We start from the raw sequence: 17,795 nt of genomic DNA, 5'->3' as shown, positions 1-17,795 counted from the left end.
TTTTTTCCTCCTCTGATTCTTTCTCTACCCCTCCCCCTCTCCCCTTATTTAGATTAAAATCACCCCCCACCCCGCTCTCCCGAGAGGGGCAAAAGCAACAACCAGCAAACAAACCCCAAATCCCAATCGGCTGCACGGAAAACAGCTGGAAGAGGAGCGAAGGAAACCGACGCGTCGTGTTGTGTGTGTGTGTGTGTGTGTGTGTGTACATACAACAGTCCCCGGCTTCAGCCTCCCGGGCCGATGCCCCACTCTGGGAGCAGGGACGGCCAGCAGGGGGGCTGCCAAGGCCCGGGTGGGCGCCCGTCGGGCGAGGGGGCGCGCCCGGGCGGGGGGCGCGGACAGGAGAGCAGCGGCGGCGCCCCTCTCCGGCGACTGCCGGTCCGGCCGCGAGCGCGGAGAGCCATGTCCTCCTCCCTCCCGGTGGCGCAGGGGGAGGAGGCGGCGGCCGGGGGTCGCCCTGTCCCCTTCGCGTTCCCCCTCCCCGGTGGGGGCGGTGAGAGCCACTGGGACTCGGGGAGGGCTGGACTTCCCTGCGGGTGGTCACCTGGCCCCGGCGCCCCGGGCCGGGGTCTTTGCGCGGAGGCCGGCCTCCCCGGGTTTTCGGCAGCCGAGGGGACTGAGCCGGCAATCCGACCGGGACTTTGCGCTCGGTGATGCCAGGCTTGGGACACAGAGGGGCAGCCGCGCGGGGGGAAGGGGTGTGCGAGTGCCGGAGCGCGGCAGGAGGGGCAGTGGCGGCCCTGGCTGCCGCCGCCACCGCCGCCCTGTTGGTGCTGCCGCTTCCTGATCATGTGCAGCCGCCGCCGCCGCCCGGAGCTGGGAGCCCGCGAGCGCCCCAGCCCGGGCGGGCGCCCCCGCCAGCGCCCGAGGCAGGAGCAGAGGAGCCGCGGCAGGCGCTGGCCTCACCGGGAGTGAACGGCTGCGCGGCAACTGGAAGGGTGAATGAAGCCAGGAGGAGGGGAAGGAGGAGGCGGCGGCGGAGGAGGAGGCGCTGCGGGGATTGGGATGCGCCCTGGAGCCCCGCTGCTCCTTCTCTCCGGGCCAGCCGGAGACTCCGCCACTCCCGCCGCCGCCGCCGCCTCCTACGTGGTTCCAGCCGAGCGCGCAGGCCGGTCCCGCAGGGGGCAGGGACCCGGGCCGGACGGGCGGAGCGAGAGGTGAGGCGGTGTCTGAGCGCGGCGTGAGTGTGTGAGTGAGTGCGCGTGTGTGTGCTCGCGTGTGTGTGTGTGTGCGCGCGCGCGCGCCGGGGCGGGGGGCGAGGGCCATCGCGACGTGGAGGGGTCCCTCGGTGGCCACTTGGACAGTGCAGCGCCTCGATCTCCTCTTTAGCCCCCCCGCCCTCAGGCCGCCTTCTTAAACTCTGTGGCTTGTGCTTTCATTTTATTGCAGACCACGTAGGGGGCTGACTGGAAGCGATGAAACAATTCAGGTTTTCTAGGGTGGTTGAGCAAGAACCTTAATGGGGGGTGGAAGGAGGGTGGGGATCAAGACTGCCAGAAAAACAACAAAACAAAACAGAAAATCAGTTTCTAAGACCGTGGGGTTCGGTTCGATCCCGTGGCTGCTGTTTTGTTTTGCTTTCTCGGTATATAATCCTACAGATAAGAGGGTAATATAAATACTTGGGAAGATTGGGAAATTACTGAAGAGTAGTAAGGGCGGAGGGGGTAAAAAAAAAAAGCCAGTCGGAAGCCGGTTATATAATGCGCGATGTGGCTAACAAGAACGGCAAGCTATTTTTATTTTGTTTACCGTATGTTGTGCAGTAGGGACTCCTCCAAACTGGTTCTGTCCCCGAAGAGATTCTTAGCTTCCCTGAGAGATCCACAGGATACAATTAGCAAAATTAGAAGACCCTATTACACCCACAGAATAAAAACTAATGCTTTAGAGTGGCATTCTCCGTTCACATCCTGTCGTGCATGCATGGGAATGTGTGTATGCAAATAAGTTCTCCCTTGGCAATCTAGTAGTCACATCTCAATGACATTTGTGTTTTATAATGCAGTCTGTTCTTAATATTTAAACATCATCGTTATATATTGCACACAGCAGTGGGTAGTTACTTGCTGGCTATTTTTAGGCAGAATGGGTTACTTTTTCAACAATGTTAGCTAAGTCACTTGTGTTTGGGTTTCTGAAAGGACTTGCAGTTCTTAGAAGACCCTGTTAAACCCACCCTCTGGTTTATTTGAGGGTAAAGGGAGTTTTATACCTAAGTTTTTTTTTGTTTGTTTGTTTGTTTTTTTTTTGGAATGAAGCTATGGGGAAGCCAAGGGAGAGGTGGAAGAGAAAATCCAACACAGGAACTCTTGGAAAGGGATTGCACATTACTGCTAATGCAGTGGCATTTAATCTCCTCTGACTGTCCTCTAACTGTGCATGCATCAGTCAATATTTTAGCAGCTCTGCAAATAAATGGGCTTGAATGCCACCTTCCACATAAAGCAGAGGTGGAAGGGCTCCCCTGAACCTCCTGCCTGCCTTACTCATCATGCATGTAGGTGTCAGTGGTGTAGGTTTTCCCTGCACTTACTCCAGCCCTGATCACTCATGTAATTAGATCAGGCTGCCATGGCAACAGACAGTGTTCCTCGTCCATTCAGGTGGGTTTGCCTGAACTACTCCAAGTGTTTTATGCACAGCATTTATGCTGCCCAAGCCAGATGAGAGACTTCACTATTTCAATGGCATCTTCTTTCAGTCATTCGGACGGCAGACACTGAATGAGGCTTCTACTCAACTTTTATGAAGGATACCAACAAGCTGTTCTTACTGGGTACAGTATGTAAATGCATCTCCCCAGACAGTGAAAGGAGCCTGACAATCCTGCTGGTGTTTATTGTGAACAGATCAACAAGTATTTGGTACTTGTTAGAAACCTTTCAGAGCTTACTAAAGCAACATTTCTTTTGCAGTCTAGTGCCTTGGGCCTTCCAGGCCCTTAACCCTTTCAAGTGTGAAGAACACCCATCCTTTGGAACCCAGATGCCTATAGTGCTGGCTGGCTTTCTAAAGGTTTTATTTGGGGGATGTAACATATTTGGAATAAGTATATCCCTCTTGTTACATCTTAAAATTTTATAGCCATTATTAAAAAAGTGGTACTGACAGTAAGCAGGCAGGCTGAATGTATTCATTCTTCCTTTGGATTTGTTGGCTGTGAACCTTAATAGTAATTTAAAAATAATTATTTTCTCAGTTGAGAGAAAGACAATAGAAGCCTACAGCCGGTTGACTGACAATGTGTGGTGCTTTTACACATAAACAACTTGCACTCTATTTTTGGATATAATTTAATGAGCAGAATTCTGGTCTTTGCATTAGGTCACCCCCTTTTAAAGACTGCTAAACCAAGAAAAATAATAATATGGAAAAAAAAAGAAAAGTGGCATTAGTTGTTGAAGCTCTGTGCTGTTCAGGCAGCCCAAATAAGGAGGAATATTTTAATAACCGTAATATTTGAAAGAAACAATAATTGAGAATAATAGTGTGATGATTTAATGGTGACTCTGCTAGTCCATTTACAGTTTTATGGCTGCCTAGCTAAAGTGGTAAATCATACCCTCCCGCCCTTCTCCCAGGACTGAGAGCTACTCAACTCTCCTCACAGGGGGTTTATGAGTTTCTACTGGTTAATGAGTTTACGTGGCTGGTAAATTCACTATGACTGGTCAGATGAAGCTCTGCTGTGGTTAAAATGAGCTATTATTTCTGGGAGGTAAATACAGGAGAAGTGAGGATACAAAATAAGGCACAGTTTAAGTGTTACACAATGCCTTAGAGGTCCTGGATTCTATTTCACAGCATGCAGAAAATTGCTCTACTTGCCATAAAACGTGTACTTGTCGTTTTTCAGTACACAAACAAATTCATGCTAAAAAATATGAGAAATGTTTGCTTTCGATTGAGAACTGGGTAAGACCATATGTTTCTCTCTAGATTTCGTTTTAAAGGGGTTTGGTAAACAGAAATAGCAGTTTTTTAGAAATGTTATCACTAGGCATCAGGCCTCTAAATTGCCTTTTAGAGAAAGATTAAAGAAAATCTCTTTAGCTCGTAGGTTATATGTCAAATGTCTGAGGATAGCCATAAGTTTCAACATACCTTAAGTTGTCTGGGAGTCCTGGGAAAGGCCAGCTTTAAGAGATTATTAAAAAATTAGTAAACATTTCTATGGCTCCTGTTTCTGTTGTCATTATAGAGTTCAAGGACTCACATTCTTTCTGAGTAATGTGGTGCCTTTCTTTCTTTTTTTTCCCATTCTGAAATGTCAAGTGGATTTTGCTTCTGCACATACCTTGAATGACAGTTTCTGATGACTAACACATTGTTAACAGCCGGCTCACTTTGTTTCCCATTAGAAGTTAGTCAATAACTGTGTTTTACTAAAACCCTGAAACTCATGGAAGTAGGTGAATGCAGGAGTGGTTGTGAATTCTTTAAGCCATAGTTATCTGAAAGAAAATGTAGTTTAGACTCTGAAAAGCTTAACTGTCTGCTTAGGTAAAGCGACACAGTGCAGCAAGACAGACTATCTTTTTTAGGGAAAAAGAGATTATTTGATGCGCATTGCTTTACATTTTCAAAGTAATGTAATAGTTTGGCTTCTGTGAAACATTTAGATCAGTGTAGCTAAAATACTTTGAAGTATGACCAGAATGAAGATTTCATTCTGGTCATACTTCCAAGGTAAGTCAGAATCAGTCCCTTCTTATTTTTAAAAATGCATTGAAAACAATAAGTTGTAGAAATGCCAAGAGAAGTAGTGATTTCTGTTCCGGGACTTACATGTCACACTTCTTTTGTTTTTAAGATATGACTCTTCGAGTCATCAAGGACCCTGTTCACATTTTAGTTTCACTTAATTTAGTTTAATAGAAAATATTTATTCTTGAATTTTCTTTAAAAAGCTATAATATAATTATGAATATATAGGGTGCTAGTTTTATAATTTTTTAAAATGTTGGCTGAAAGCTGTAATTAGATTGAGGTTTTTAAAAATATCAATGCTTAAAATTTACAGAAGGAAAAGAGTATTGTGTAAGGTAAACCATATGTTTTTGTAGAAACTTTTAATTTTTTTCCTTCTTTAATAATTATATTCATATTATATAATTCTATTTGGTCTTTATCAGTTAGCAACATATTTAATAATCCTCATAAATCTGAATCTTTCAGACTGATGTACTATAAATATTTATACTGCACATTACCACTATCCCACATGTACTAAAACATGTTTCAAACTATTACAAACAAAAAAGCAACAAGCATTATATTTTATTGGATATATTTGATGTTAACAGAAATGTTTCATTGATTTTTCTATCACTTTTAATTCGTCCCATTTGTGAAGTAATAAAAACAACACTAATTGCCATAAAATAAGCAAAAATTGTATCCTACCTAAAAACTCCTCTTCAGAATACTCATTGTAGTGTAATCAGAGTTTGTGACTGCACAGGGCAGGGATCCCCCTGACTGTTTTGGTGTAAGCTAAGATGAACTCCTTTGTCAAAGGTGCTCTTTATGGAGGGAGTTAGGAAGCAGAAGTTTTGAGTGACAACTGCCATATTGGCTAAACCTCTAAGCTCTTATGCTCTGACCTTCAAAGAGAATGTGCATTTCTGTCACTGTGTAAAACAAAGTTACCTTTATTGTGCCCTTAGCTTGGGCCCTGTCTCCCACATTATCTCCTGGTCTGTATAGCCCACCATGTCTGTATTATTGGGGCCACCTTTCTTGGTCATCTTCCACTATGAATAGTGTTGTATTTTATGCTCCACTGTGCTTTTGCAATAGTAAATATTCCACTTTTATTGCGTATCATCATATAAAACATCCTCTAGGTTATTGTTTCTTGTATACTGTTAGTGTGATTTGGCAACGAATTCACCCTGTGTTTATTCCTGTTTCTTCCCTCTGATGGACTATAACAAGTTACATCAGCTCTCTGTGTTACCCCAACTCTTGTAGCAACACAGATCCTTTTGAAATAAGCAGGTGGACCAATGTGAGAGTAAATTAATATTTTACGGCATTTGCATCACATTTGACTGTTCTCTGCATTTCAGCAGAATGGGAGGGGACTGTAATTTGGACTCCATAAAATCTTATCTGCCAGGTGATAGGTAAATAGAATTGTGTGCACACACACGTAGATAGACGAGCAAACACTCTCCCAACTGTGAGCTCACCCAGCACTCCCCACTCCCTGCAAATCCATGGCACCTACAGCTTGTTGCAAAATGATTACCAAAGTCTTGTGAAGCACGTTTTAGATGTTACCAGGTAAAATCAAGACTTCCCTCTCCGCTTTCAGGAAGCACTAAGATTCAAGAGAGTTTTGTGAACTTCTGTTTGACTTGGCCACTGTTTGTAACTCCACAGACTTCTTGGTGGAGGGACTGTGGCTTCCAAGGATTTAAAGGACACTAGAGTCGACATCAACTTTTCCTCCTTCTTTATACACAGATTTCACATGGTGAAGCCACAGGCTACAAAAGTTCTTTTGCATGGCAGTCCCAGGCATACAATAGATGCTTAAATAAATGCTTGGTGAATGGATTAGTTAGAAGGAAGAATACTTTGGCTACTATTCATTGCTTTGAAAAGTGCTGGAAAGAAATAGAAGTTATTTTCCTTTCCAGCTGGGCTGTGCTCTTAAAAATAGCGAGTGTGTAAGGATGAAAATAATCATGACTACTGAGATGTGTTGCCATGTACCCAAGGATAATTGGCTCACTTACCTGTTTACAGATTATTCACATTAGAGATCAAATTCATAGCTCCAGAATAGTTTCTTTCTGACACCCAGTGTAATTCTGGGCCTTCTCCTTCCTACTGTTCCCTGGCGTGAGCTTAGGAAACCCAAACTAAATTTAAAATCAGCCTAAACAAATGTGCGGATCAGCTCCAGCAATCAAAGACTGTAAATCAGCTCAGGGTTTCCTAGTTTGGGGATTATTTTATCAAGCTGGGCTACTGGTTCTTTGTCTCTAATGTGGATAATTGGGTATCACCAGTATTTAAAAATATAATTTTAATGGGTAGGGATAAATTGTTAATAGATCAAGCCCTCAACTTCTTCCATTTTTACGCATAGGTCTTTACTTCCCAAAAACTACTACAGGCACCAAGCTCCCTGAGGGAAAGGTATATGGAACATCCATTTCTTCTCTCATCCACCCATTCACACCATTCACTCTTGCATCATATAGTGGTAATTTTTACCTGACCGTGTGTGAGGTATTGTGGCAAAGTGAAAATGACATAGACATACATTCAATCATTAAGTGATTTGGGGTGGAAAGTCTAGTGGGGAACGTGTGCACATGTTAAAATGCTCTTCTTCATCTTCTACTTTTCTGTAACCCACTGGACTCGTATGCTACCAGCTAAGTTCTTCCATGATCCTTTCTCAAGTTGCCTGTTGACAGATAATATGTGCCACATTAAAATTAGGCTTTGGCTCGATTACTATTTAGTCCATGTTCATTTCCACCTGATAGTCCTCGTGGGTATCAGCATGTGTTTATCAGATGTTTGTCTAGAATCGTTGAAGAAAACAGTGACAGTGGACGGCTCGACTGGGGAGACCATGCTTCTAATTCGACTGAAGTGATGACCTTTCTGTGTGTTGGCTTCCCTCTGAGCCTTGGGGTATGAAACCAGATCTGCTTTTTGAGCCGGCTGGTGTCTGTGTAATGGTCGTAAAACAAATTGCAAAATCCGATGTTCTTAAAATTCATATTTCAGTGCGTAGACCCCTAAGATGGACTTCTTTTTAAAAGCAGTTTATTCTGGTTTTTTTTTTTCATTTTGGATCTTCTCTCCTGTGCTTCCTGGACCCTTGCAGGAGCATCGTGCACCTAGTCACCAGGGTGGTCCATTCAAGCTGCAGATCCGTCTGTCCTCCTTACACAGCAATCTCGTTCCCCACTGCCACCACAGGGAAGTGCATCGCATGTCAGGTGAGAGTTGTGCGAAGCTCCTTGTTTTCCATCGGAGGGTAGAATGTTGAATGTCATTTTCTTTGCAACCTATACTGTGTGGGAAATTGAGAAATCGCTCTGATTTTTTTTTATATATACATTTGGATTAAGGCTTCCGTTTGGTTTAAATTATTTGGTTCCTGAAGAAGTCTGTATTTGACTTTGTGACAATAGATTGCTGCCGTTCGGGACTTGAGCCTGACCGTTTTAATCGTCACTTTTCCTGAAGACAATTAAGCATGTTATGCTATCAGATATCTTCAGTGTCAGTTTTCACATTTTAGGTTTTGCTTGTATTAGAATCCGGACGTAGGGGAGAACCAGAACTGGTTGCTTGATCATTGGCAACTAGTATTTTTTTGCATCTTGAATTTCTTTGTGTCTGTTCGGATTTTACAACTTCCTGCTTTCCTCACATACGGTAAATTCTTTTGGCTTGGAGGTTCATGTAGCACAGGGTGTTATGTGAGGGCTGATGACTCATGGTTCTCGTTAAGGAGAAAACTAGAGGGTATGGCCATGAATGAAATCCAGAGCTAGCTGGGACATGGGGTAACAGGAGATGGCCAACAGAGGTGTACGCAACCCAGAGAGACTGTGAAATAGAAAATAGGAGATCAATTTCTATTTGCCTTGGGAGCAGTCCTGTTGGAATCTGTGGAAATAGGCTAGATCAGAGGTTCCCAAGCCTGGGTAGGCAGCAGAATCACCTAGGGAGAAGTTGAGGCTCCACCCTGGAACTCCCGACTCAAAATGTTCCCTGCTGGTTCCCTGAACTCATTACTCTTCCAGGTGTTGATGCTGCATGGGTTTGGGAACGGTCTGTTTCCTTAGTTGGTGAGAAGCACTGTCTTCTTTTACCAAACCTCACATTTGCCCAGAGGTGGGTATTTGCTTTTCAAGAATGTTCATTTTGAGAACGATTCACCCCATTTCTCCTTCTCTACACTTAAAATCAGTTAAGTTACTTATGAATTCCATGGCCTCTCAGAGCCCAGAGCTCTGAAAGTAGCCCATCTGGGCTTAAAAGTGGGAGGCACTTCTCTGACCTCGACCAGTCCTGCATCCTTCCCATACCTCAGTTTCCTTGTGAGTAAGATGCAGACGGCACACAGGGCTGTCAGGAGGATGGAGGAAATGATGGATGTACTGTGGGTGGAGTGGTGCTTGGCCAGTGGCTCGGGACTGTTAACATCAGCCTCCACTGTGAGCAAGTAACTTGTTTCTGGGCAGGGTGCTTGTACTGGGCTTGTTTTTTCAGGCCATACATGACTAGGAACAGGTAAATATACCTAGACCTTGGTCTTTGGACCAACCCTGTCGACATTTGCAACTCTGCAAAGCCAGTGTGCCTTCTATTTTTTTTCTAAATTGTAAATTCTGGATTTCACCACTCCCTTACTGCGGTAGGATGTATGTGCATGTTTTTGCTTTTTTTTTTAATTACGATTTTTTTTTTTGTTATAAGATGAACTGATGAATTGTGGGCATAAATGGTTATTTGTGGTCTGAGTGAAAACAAAGCCCTGAGTGACATAAGCACTAAGCCTCAAAAAGGGGAGCTGGCAGAGTCCTCTGGGGGACAAGAGGGAGGGGAGAGGGAGCTGTCACCAACATTGTATTCTTGTGAATTATGGAACTAGGTTTATTATGTTTTATGGGCTGTGGATTAGAGAGGTGCTCTTTAAATGGAAAGAGAATAATGTAGAGTAACTGCAAGGATAAGCTTCTTAAGGGCTACAGGTGTCAGCTAATGGGAAGGGTGGGTGCCTTCCTGTTGATTTCTTGCTCCGTGGGGTCCCCATTTAGCAGTTAGATGCCAGGAGGAAAATCCTCACATTGCAGTTTTGGGGGAATCTGGCTCAGTTGCATATAGGGTGTATAAATATGCAATGATTTTTTTAACCTGTGGTATTTATAAAGAGAGTCGCTGGTCATAAAAAAGTATCTCAAGAATTTTATTGTGAAGAAACCAGCAAGAATTCCTACCTTTGGGTCACGTGCAGCTCTTGGAGAAGAGACTCACGTGTTTCTAGTCTAATAAGCAAGTCCGTCTTATGAATACTCATATTGTATTGCTGACAAAATAGTGCAAAGTCACCTTGAATTTTTAGCAGCTGACATTTTCTGTGATTGCATTTAAAGGAAGCTTATACGCATTATCTAAACATTTGGCATAAATAATGGCCTCATTACAGTCCTCGTGACAGATGACTAAATGTGGGCAGGGGAACGGTATCATTCATGTTGTACTCAGTTATGTTCATTAAGTTTTTTCTTTTTTTTAAATGAAAGCCTGGATTACAATTATTTCTGGTTCTAGTCATTTTATAAATATGATATAGCTATAGCAAGTTATGACCTAACTAGTTCACAGTTACTATCTATGTAAAGAAATGATTCATTCATTTATTCATATTGTGTGTGTGTGTGTTTTTTAAATGACTTCACGGTGCTGTAGAAATGGAAATGAGTAAGAGCTGCCGGAAGGAGGTTATCATCTTCATGGTCAGGCAGGGGAAAGAAGGAATGTTCTGAAATATCGAACACAAGGCAGAAGCCGGTGGCTTGCACTTTCTGGGGAGGAATTCAGAAGAGGGACCAGGGAGGGCTGCAGAGGAGGGCCACTGGAGCCGATCTCTGGGGGCTGGATTGCATTGGTGTGGGAGGTGATGGATGGAGCCCAAGGACAGCCATGTAAGTGGCTGGGATGTCATCAGCAAGTGCTCAGTATGTTACTGACCAGGCCACCCTGGTGGAAACACAGGTGCTGGCCTCTATCTATTCTGGAGTCAGGCAGACGGTAGGGAGGGTGGGAATAAAATGGTTGCAGTCAATTTGGAGGAGTCATTGGCATAAAAGTGATCTTGGAAATTGGGCTTTGAGTTCCTGTGTCTGGCAAAGAGCTAGACCCAAGGCGGGAGAGGACTGCATTTCAGGGCTGACAGATGGTGGCCTAGGATTCGTGGAGGGAAGGGTGGCTGGCTGGGAAATTGGAGGGCACAGCCTACCTGAGCCTCCTCTTCAGGACCTGGGGTGAAGAGGGTGAGGTGGAGGAACCCGGATGCTGTGTGGGTGCATAATGGGGATTCCCTCCCTCCCCCCAAAGCTTGGGCACCTTGGAAACCAAGAGCTGAACTGCCACTCAATGAAATCTCAGCAAGACCTTTATTCCTGTAAATTACATCCAGTTCCTATTCAAAAAAATAGGAACTGGATGTAATTTCAGCTGCGTCTAATATGTGAGTGTGTGAAAATGCGCGCAGCTTTTGAAATTCAGCACACGCGGGAGTTTTCATTTAAACAAATGATTCTTCTATTTCCCCCTAAACAATTTCATGAAGAAGATTTTCAGTGGTGCCCTGTACGTAGAGACAACAGTCCCAGGGTTTCCTTTGATCTTCTGCACTGTGGGTTCACTCATCTCCTGTGATGTGCTTAAATGACATTGTGCTGTCTGCTTGACTCCGTAGCAATTGTTCGTTTGTGGCAATTCGTTTACGGTACTTTGATAAATCCCATTAATATGGGTATGTTTTGGAACATTAGAGGGCTTACCAGAGGCTTTCTGCAGACTTTAAAAAAAAGTGTATATATATATATATATATATATATATATATATATACACACACACACACACACACACACACACATATTATAAAGAGGGGAGGGAGGTAGAGACACCAAACTTCTAGACATGGCTCTTTGAACAGTGTGTGGCTTTTAATTTATATTTTGTAGAAGGTAAGGAAATACAGAATGGGTGAGCCTTAGTTCTGGGGAGAAAGCTAGTCTAAGATTTCATGGCTCATAGGGGAGGGGAAGGATCTGGTTCCATGGGTGCTAGGGAGCAGTCTGTGTTCGTGTAGTTAGGGCCAACTTGAGGGTTAGCTAAGATTTTTTTTTTTTGGCCTGAGTTATTAAGGTGGGTTTCTGTACTATCTGCTGATGCTTAGAGTCAAGGCAGTGATTTACCTAACTTTCTTCAGAGAGGAGGATTAGGACAGAAGTGAGAGGGATGGGGAAAACAGTTTTACTGTGTGAGACAGGATACACCAGGAAGGCATGAAAGAGAATGCAGAGATGATCAGTTGTTCACGATTATCACTCTGAATAGTAACCCACAGAATTGTCACTGTGGCCCTTTCTTATAGGCACTCTGGTAATCCTCATTTCATAGATGAGAAAACTAGCACAGAGAGGGTAAGTAACTTGCCCATGTTGGCCCAGGAGTTAAGTGATTATGGTCATGCTCGGATCCCAGTTTCCCTCTTGATTTTGGCTATAGATTATCTCCCAAGCTCTGAGCCTGTCTATAAGAAGCTTACGGGCAGATACACAAGGCAGGGCATGCCAGGAGTAAGATTTAGAGAAGCGTAACCCAGGTCTAGTGTGCTCTCAGAGGTGAGGCTCGGCGAAGGGTTCCTGGGCCAGGAGCTTCCCACTTCTAGGCCTGCCTGCCTGTCCACCCAGAGTCACCCACAGGCTTTCGGATACAGGCTGTCTTGTAGAGTCTCCTCCATTTCTTTCCCTCTGCCTCATTCCTCCCTGAGATTCCTACGCACTTCCAGTAATTATTAATTGGAGAAAACGATGACACAGGCAATATGCTTATCTGTTTCAGAGGATTGGCTTAAGTTGGCTCCAGATGTTGCTTGGCATCCAGAGTCCCAGGGAGACGATGAACTTTTGACTTTTAAAAGAGCTTCTCTGGGTCACCGCTCAGCGCGCAAGATTTGGCAGACACGATCTCTTTCTCTCCCCGTGTGCCGTGCTGGGTGGTGGTGTGGCCCTCACTGCAGGCTCCCAGTGGAGGGAGCTCAGGCTGCAGTGGGGTGGCCGCGGGAAGCTCAGATCGCCCATCCCCCCTGCCTGCCTCGGCGAGTGCCTCATTTTCTCCCCTTCCCTGGACCAGTGAAGGGATCTTAGCCAATTCATGTCCGGAGGAAGAAAGGTCACGTTCCTCAACCAGCTCAAGGAACCCCGGATTGACTTTCTGATGTCAATTTCGCTGTTGTTGTTGCTTTTCGGGTTTTTTCTTTTTCTTTTTTTTTTTCATATTTACCTGCAGAGCCTCTCCCTTCACAGACACTGGGAATTGAAGAGGCCTTGAGATTCGCTCCCGTGCGATTGCCTGGCAGCTCCAGTCGACATCACAGCTGTAATCATATGTGATGAATTTTTATTTACAGATTAGTAGACTCTGACTCTGACATATGACTAGCCGGGAAGCTCCTCCCTACAACAGTTGTGTGTCATCTGCTTCAGAGAACTAATTGCTTGGCAATTCCCCCTTGGTAATTCCCTCTTTATTTTCTGATGAGTTACTTAACAGTGATGGGCTTGTTGAGCCGAGGATGGAGTTTACCGTGGGCTCCAGAAACACCACCGTCGGCCTGGGGGACGAGTTTCTGGAATTCTGTTGAAGCTTTCCCAAAGAAACACTGGGACCATTATGTGGCCTGTTAATATTTCACTCAGTACTGGGTTCAACACAGAGCAGTGTACAGTTTTCCAAGGGGAATCAAAAGCAGGCCTCTTTCCAGACATGTACCCCCGTGCATTGGAAAATTATTAAAAAGGAATTTAATCTTTCGAGAATATTTAATGCTCTTTTAAAAATATGATTCGAAATGGAGTAGCTCTCCACTCTGGTGCCGAGAGAGTGTGGTTGAGAAGAAAGCAGTTGACGACAGTTTACAGCCCAGGTTACTTGGGCTGCCCACTCTGACCTTGCTGAGCCTCAGTTTCCCATCTGCAGAAAATACGGAGGTTGCAAGAAAGAATCTCTCAGGCTCCTTCTGCCTGTGACATTTTACAGTTCCTTGAATAGATTTTTATTGTGATTTTTCCTCTCCGCTCCCCCCAAGACCTTGGCTTCTGTCAAACATCTTTTGCTCTTGTTTGACTTTGTGAGGTTTTGTAGTTAATTAGACTTTATACTTTAGCTCTTATTGTGTCATTATTTAGAGAGTAAGTCGTAAGTGGTGCCTAAAATCGTTTATCAGCTCATCTCTATTAGTTTCATACCTAAATACTTCCTATGCCTCTTCTTACTCTTCTCTCTGCCCTGCCCCAAACAACAGCTATTTTTGGAGGTGGAATGCGTCCTAACTGGAAAGAATCTTTCAGCTAATTGTGGAATTATTTTTTTGCAAGAGCCGTGCAGAAGCTCAGTTCTTCCATGCAGTAGTATCAAGGGCCATATTCTGCTTTTAATTTGTAAGTAGAAATCCTTTCGATGTCATTTGGTTTTACCTGCAGGTGCAGGTTTTTGTCTCTGGGTAATACCTTTTCTCTTCTGCATCAACTTTTCCAATTAGTGTGTGCAGTGTTATCTGTCTTTTTGGTTAATTTATAAGCAGCTTTACTGATGCCTCTTGATTCATTGTAATTATTAATAGTTTCTTCAGGCAGCTAGTGCAAACAGAAGAGGTGACATTTGAGAGTTCTTTTGTCTTGTGTTGTTTGGTCGTCTTACTTTGTTTCATAGGTAGAGAAGGGGCATAGCCAGTATTTAATGGTGAGGAAAAGTGAAGGGTTTGAAATCAGAGGGACTGGGGCTTGAAATCCAGCTCTGGTCATGTTTGGAATTGGCCTTGGTCATGTTTCTGGAATCTGCGGTCCTCAGTTTCCTCATCTGTTAAAGGAGGGTGATGACACCTGTCTTACAGGATGGTTGGAATGATGACATGTGTGCTCAGTGTGGGTGTCACAGAGGGTGGGACCTCTCTAACAATGAAAACAAGTGCACTTACAGGATGCAAGGAGAAGCCGCAGCATTTGAGGGCTGGGAGGAAACCCAGCAAAAACAAAGGATGGAGCCCTGTTGGTAGCATGAGAGTAGCTGCTCATGGCGCCAGGGTTTGGATCCCAGATGCACCTTTCAGCTCTGGAAAGGATCAGGATATGACGGCCTCCGCAAGTCCATCTACTTCACAGAAAAGGGTGCTTCCCACCCTGGGATTGATAGAAATACTAATGTCTAACATTTATTCCCCAAACTTTATAATGACCAAGGGAAGCCAACCAGAACGAAAGTTCCCTTTGAGTCCTCCAATCCGGTCCATAAGTCTTGCTCACCTTACTTGGTTGTCTTATAGTTCTTGACAATTTGAAACATATCTTTTTTTTTCTTTTATCTTTCAGTTTTGCTTTTTTCCCACTTCCCATAAACATTTTCATTTGCCACCTAAACTAATATGTTTGACATTCAAACGATCTCTTCAAAGATTCTATCAAGTTGTTCTGCCTTCAGTTCCATGTTGTTTTGGCATTTGATTTACTGCTTACTGTTCCAAGACTGCGGGTGGGTTTGCCCAGGTGTTATGTAGGGTGAGCTGACAGCAGAATGCTGTATTCCTGAGTTAGAGGAGTTTGCTCTGAATTGCTTTCTGAAAGGACTCCACCAATTTACATTGTTACTAATGATATAGAAACGTGTCTTGCTTCAACCTGATTAATTGTAGGATTTATCTTTTTTTTTTTTTGGTGTGGCTAATTTAATACACTCCTTGGTTTTGACATTTGCATTCCTTTGATCCCTTTCAGAGATAGAATATTTGCATCTCTGTTTATTTACTAATTGTCCTCTTCACAATTAGCAAATGAGAGTCTTGATGTTTTCTAATCTATGTATATTGAGCTCTTTGTGTGTTCTAGATATTAATCTTTTTGTAAAGTTGTATTTGCTGCTGCTATTTTTGTGGTCCGTTTTTCTTTTTTTTTTTTTCTTTTTTAAGTTTCAATAAAACTTTTTGTTGGATGAAAGTTCAGGTTTTTAGGTGAGGGATCTCTCTTTTCTTGTGATTGTATGCTGGGCCAACCTGGAAGGAAGGAGTAGAAGGACATCTCCAGGTTCTTTACCAGGTGGCCTAGCAGGTTGGCTTTGCTGAGAACAGATCTCCTGGGAATCCTTCTGTCTCTATTCCCAAGGGCCCCCTTTTCCTTCTCCTCCCACCTGCTCTTCACTCTTTGACCCTTACCCCCCTGAGCCAGCTCCCTGGCTGTCACATCTCCTCTGTCCAGCGCTGGGGTTCTCTGCCCTCTACTATGGGTCCCTGTATCCTAGGGAGTCCTGCCCAGGGAACAGTGTATGGCAGCCTCCTGCACCTGGGAGAAGTCTGTAATGTTGGGCGTGAATTTCAAAGCCTTGATGTCAGCCTTCACTCCAAGGACCCTGGGTGGGAGACTTCACTTCTTCACACAGTCCCGCTCCCCACAGGGGGGCCCTGCGGAGGGACAAGCTGCTTGGCTTTGATTTCCATCCATGTTGGATCAAAGAGGGTGATGCAGGGTGATACAACCCCACTCCCCACCCTGGTGCAGCTCATCCCTGGAGAGGGCTATTGGGCAGGAGGTTGGGAGCCCTTTCCTGGGCATCAAGTTTGGGGGAAGTCTGGCTTCAAAGTCTTAACTTGGGCTAGTGGCTGAGCCAGGCAGGGTGGCTTGGCATGTGCGGTACCTGCCTCTTCCATGGTCTCTCTGTAGGTAGCCCTGTCCTGGTTCAACCCCTTCCCCTCTCTGAAGCCAGAATGAACATTTCTGAATATCAGAAATACGTTTCCACCTGGGTCCTCCCTACTTCCTGTCCTGGTGTTTTATGGCCCAGACCTTAACCTGGTTCCCTGTTGTGGGGGACTTTGCTAATCACTCCAGCCCTGTCATGTGCATTGCCCTATATCCACTCCACCTCCGTCATTATTTCTTCTGTGAAGTGCCCTATTCTCTTGTGTCCAGCTTTTAGATGTGCCATGTCCCCTTCCTCTTCTTGGTTCTTAAGTCTCAGCTTAGAGTCCCCTCCTTGGGCTCTCTTACTTGCAGTCAGTTCCAGACTCCCATGGTCCCCATTGTCCCCTCCCGTAACTTCTTTATGAAGCCTTTTCCCAGCTCAGTGATAGGAGGGTCTCTTCCCCGTTGCTGCTCTTGTCAGCGTTTGGTTTACAGTCACACTGCAATAAATATGGGCATTTCCCTTGCATGCAAAATCTCGGCTTACAGATTCTATGGGAGCCCCTCTAATGCTATTGCCTATGACTTACGCAGTTGTGGCCTGAGATCCCTGTGGGGTCTAGTGGACCACCATGGAGGAATGAGAAATGACATGTGTGTTGGACTGGCTTCATGCACCATGACAGTGTGTGATAAAAGTGATGGAAATGTTGAAAGAGCTGGGCTCAGGTAAAGAGAGGCCCAGGGATGAATTCTGTGGAACAAAGGGTCTCTGCAATGGAATGCTGCATTTGCTCGGTTTAGAGCTTTATCGTACTACACACATGACCACGGAGACACTGCTGTTGTTGAAATTCAATGCAGGGAAAAAATGCCTTGGTTTTTGATGGTCTAAAACTATCTTCGTATTGAAAAAAATTCCTGTTGAATTTCGGTTGTGTGATGATTCTTAGAAGCCCAGCTTACCATGTTGGATGAGTGCATGAATTTGAGGTTTTCATTTCTAAAATCTGTTCTCTGACCTTGAGCCGTCTCCTGAAGTTCTCCCGAGACCCTACTCTTCCACTCAGGAGAAAGTTCCTGGGGAGATAATTATACCATAAGGTCACGTTGTCTGGAAGAAAGGAAGGGTTCTGAACCAGGCTGCTGAGGTGTGGGTGAAGTACCACATGGGAAAGGGGACCCTAGGAAAGGGGTAGGGGACCCAAACCTCTGCTCTGCATGACACTGCCCATAGGGAATGGGACTGACCAGCCGCCTCTCTGTCTGGTGTGGGTTTGTGTGGGGGTTTTCCCATTGGAGGACACCTTGGGCAGGTAAGGGGTGTCCAGTTGTGGTGGCTC

The 17,795-nt window shown here is 44.8% G+C and overlaps 1 protein-coding gene across 13 annotated transcripts in view; it reads left to right on the top strand.

Moving 5' to 3' along the window:
- The window catches only part of Atxn1 (ataxin 1), a 387,579-nt gene that overhangs the window by 218 nt on the left and 369,566 nt on the right, over positions 1-17,795 (top strand). For 10 of the 13 annotated variants that reach the window (XM_046453378.2, XM_046453377.2, XM_058582406.1 and 7 more), the window contains exon 2: positions 7,865-7,979. The exons of 1 other annotated variant lie outside the window; for it this stretch is intronic. The gene's annotated coding sequence lies outside the window, so the exon portion shown is untranslated. Of the gene's footprint in view, positions 1-915; positions 1,161-7,864; positions 7,980-17,795 lie in introns of those variants that run through there. 2 more of the 13 variants (XM_046453384.2, XM_058582413.1) reach the window with 2 other exon arrangements.

Source organism: Marmota monax, unplaced genomic scaffold (assembly GCF_021218885.2).
Source record: "Marmota monax isolate L192 unplaced genomic scaffold, Marmota_monax_Labrador192_F-V1.1 WCK01_AAM20220418_F8-fsc00029, whole genome shotgun sequence".
Taxonomy (NCBI): Eukaryota; Metazoa; Chordata; class Mammalia; order Rodentia; family Sciuridae; genus Marmota; species Marmota monax.
The sequence above is the reverse complement of the archived record's forward strand: the minus strand, read 5'-3'. Positions and strand labels throughout refer to the sequence as shown.